We start from the raw sequence: 3979 nt of genomic DNA, 5'->3' as shown, positions 1-3979 counted from the left end.
CTTGAGTTTTATGGGTTTAGAGATTCCTTGGAGGTTCTTGCCGAACCCTTTGCCAGGTTCGTACTCACTCCAACTCAGTATACTCTCGATTTTGCTAACCCACCATTTTTCTTTGTCCATAGCATTGACCCGATCAATGTGGTGGTAAGTTTCTCCACCTAGCTTTCTTATTTCCTCGATTGTCGGAATGGTCTGGTCACTGTATATAGGGTTGCTACCGTCGCTGTGAATGATCATTTCTTGGTGACTCAATTCGAACTTTACTACATGATGCATCGTTAATGCTACAGCCCCAGCAGCATGAATCCATGGCCGTCCCAATAGCAAGTTGTAAGACACTGGTACATCTATTACCTGGAAATCGACCTCGAACCAGGTTGGTCCCATCTGCAGGCATAGACTATTCTCACCAATGGTGGACCTCTGAGAACCATTGAAGGCTTTCATATTGATTGCTCCGTCATTTATCTCATGCAGCCATTTACCCAACTTCTTGAGTATTACCAGCGGACAAATGTTAAGACTGGAACCTCTATCGATCAGAATTTTGGTGATGAAATAATATTCTTATTGCATGGTGATGTGTAGTGATTTGTCGTGCCCCAGCCCTTCACGTGGTAGCTCGTCCTCATAAAAGGCGATCTTATTGATTTCCAGCACTTGTCCTACCATATTAGCCATTTCCCCGCTAGTGATGTTACTCGGTACATATGCTTCATTTAGCACCTTTAACAAATCATTCTTGTGCGTCTCAAAATTTTGCAGCAAAGAGAGAATGGATATTTGTGTTGGCGTCTTGTTTAACTGGTCGATGACCGAATATTCCTTGGCCTGTATTTTTCTCCAAAGTTCGTCCGGAACTGTCTCAATGAGGGGTGGCTGATTGGAGGCCTGCTTGCTTGATTCAGCCAGATGTTCAGGGGTATAGACTCTACCAGTTCTTGTCATACCCTACATTGTGACAGTGTCTTCAATCCTAACGTTTCCCTTTCTTCTCGCCTCGGTTGTATAGTCCTAGGGTACACCACTTGTAAAGAAGGGTGGCATGGTTGACATCGCCACTAGGATCAGCGCAGCTATCCTCACTTCAAATGGAACCTGTGCCTTGAGTGGCAAGAATGCATTCTCAAATGGTATGGGTGCATTTGCCGGAGACACAAATTCAACCTCAATTGGTACTGGTGTCTTTGCGGGTGGTATTGTTTCAAACTCAAGAGGTATAGACATATTAACCTCAACATTCTCGAACGGTTTGATTTGGACTATGATTGGATTAAGAGTAATTGTCAGTTTTTTCGGGTCATCACCTTTTGCGATCAACCCGATTGATCCTTTGGGATCTCAATCATCTTCTACTTCAATCATGTGGATAACTCCACCCTTATGGTCCAACAGAGGGTTGTTGCGGACGTTTGGAGCGGGTTCTTTTGCCATAATGATCTTTTTATCAATCAAAGACTATATCTTGTCTTTCAAGGAGCAGCATTCATCGATGGTATGCCCTTTCATGTCGGAGTGGTATGCGCAAGACTTGTTTGGGTTAACCCACTGAGAAGGATTCTCAGGGGCTGCACCAGGGATGGGGGAGACATAACCAGTAGCTTTGAGTCTCTCATACAGCTGGTCGATGGGTTCAGCGATGGTTGTATATTATTTTGGAGGTCTGCGATCAAAATTAGGTCGGGGTCTAGGGAAACTTTGGTGTGTAGGGGGTGATTGATAGTGGGATGGTTGAACATTATAAGTTTCGTAGATATAAGCGGGTTGGGAGTATTTGGGTGAAGTAGGTTGATATGTAGGAGGTGGAAATGACTGATAATTTGGTGGCAGAGCTTGGTATGAGGGTGCTTGGTAATTTGGAGTTGGCTGGTATGTGAGTGGAGGTGTTGGGTATGCTTGGTATTTAAGGGGAAACTTGGTCCTTTGTGCAACCATCACAACCCCTACGTCCTATTTCTTGGACACACCATCGGACTGTAATGCCTAACTCATAGCTTGCACAGCTTCGAAATTTTTAACCATACCACTTTTAATACCTTCTTCAATTCTTTCACATAATTTGATAATGTCAGAGAATTTATGGTTCTCAATCATTATCAGCTGTTCATAGTATTGCGGGTCCTGAGCCCGGACAAAGAACTTGTTCATTTGCTTCTCTTCTAAGATAGGTCTGACTTTAGCAGCTTCGAACCTCCAGCGAGTAACATACTCGCGAAATGTCTCCGTGGGCTTCTTCTTCAAATTATGGATATAGAACACGTCTGGTGCATTCTCTGTATTGAACCTGAATCAGTCCATAAAGGCAGATGCCATGCCTACCCAACTTGACCATTTATTGGGATCTTGGCTGGTGTACCAAGATAACACATCTCCTTTTAAACTCCTCATGAATAGCTTCATGCGGATCCTTTCATCCTTCCCTACTCCAACTAGTTTGTCGCAATATGTCCTCAGATGGACCCTTGGATCACCAATACTATCAAACATTTCAAACATAGGAGGTTTGTACTCCTCAGGTAGTTCGACATCAGGCTGTATGCAAAGGTCCTCATAGTTTAGCCCTTGATTCCTTTGCTTCCCTCAACGCCCTGAAGCCGACTGGTTAATTTCTTAAGTTCTTTGGCCAAGTTCCTAATAAGCAGATCCTTTTCATCAGACTCAGGTGTGCCTGAGATAGGTTGGGTGGAGTGTGGCATGGTCTCCATGTAGATAGGAGTATTATGGTGGCCTGGTGTATGGGTGGGGAAATGGTCGTTTGTGTAGTTCTGAGGTTCTGGGATGAGTGGTGGAGTGTTGTTTGGGGTATGGCAGGTGTTACATTGGTTCTTTGGCGGAGCATCATGATGATGTGGCGCGGGATGATTTTACTGTTTTGGGATATTTTGAGGAGGTGTAGGGTTTTTCTTGGGGAAGTTGATATCTGGGGTGTTGAGGGAAATGACAGGTTTGCCAGTTTCCGAACCTGACCGAGCTCTTCCTGGAATTTCAACAGTTTCTATTCAAGTTATGACACATTCTCGTTAGGAACCCGAATACCCTGGCCATCAGTGGCCTCTACTCGTTAAGCTGTGTTCTCCTTCCTGATGTTGTTTAAATCTTCCATTTTATTCTTGCCCTTGTTCTTGCCTTTAGAGGGACTAAGAGGAGGAGTGGGTGGAGGGCCCCTGGATCTTGTGAAATAAGGTGATGATGCCAGAGTACATGAACTAACCTTTGGGGAGGGGAATAATAAAAACAAAAATAAAACAAAAGGTAATCAAGTCAGTGAGGATTATAAAAAGTATTGCAATATTTAAACACATAGTGCGGGAATGTAAAGTGTGTCCTAATTTGGGAACCTCTTTGTGCCTGAGGTAGGCCTAACGATAAATAGATTTGGAGAACTTCAAATGCTAAATGCCTCATTTTATTGATAAAGATAGGCGAATCCCAAAACAACAATAAATAAGCAAGAAATAAAAGTCACTAATGGCCATTGGCCTTATTACATTTGGAAAGCGAGGAAACCTAATCTATTTGGTTTCAGAAGGACCTTCCTTAGGTTGAATACTCTCGTTGATCAAATCCTCCAGTTCACGTAGTTTCACCAGTAAAAATGCCTTTGCCAGGTGTTCTCCTTCGTTTCCCTCAGTGTTCTAGCAGTCGATGACTCTCTTCCTCACTTTTCCTTCCACTTCCAGTAGACTATATTCCATATATTCCAACTTTTCGCTAGCGTTGGCAGCCCTCACTTTTCATTTATTGATTTGGTCATTTGATGGAAGACTCTGCCACCAGTCTAGCAAGAGTCGGGGCGTGCTAACCATACCGAAACTGGGGACCTCGTGCCTCATTTTCTACGAAACAAAAAGGCTAGACCCTACCCCCAACGGACTCGACTATTTATACATCAACAATTAGCATGAAGCATTTAGTTCTCCAAATAAATGCACAGAACGTGATGATGTCCTTTTGGTTTTAGGGAAACCCAGTAGACTTT

The sequence above is a fragment of the Nicotiana tabacum genome, chromosome 20 (assembly GCF_000715075.1).
Source record: "Nicotiana tabacum cultivar K326 chromosome 20, ASM71507v2, whole genome shotgun sequence".
Classification (NCBI taxonomy): domain Eukaryota; kingdom Viridiplantae; phylum Streptophyta; class Magnoliopsida; order Solanales; family Solanaceae; genus Nicotiana; species Nicotiana tabacum.
This window is presented reverse-complemented; position numbering follows the sequence as displayed.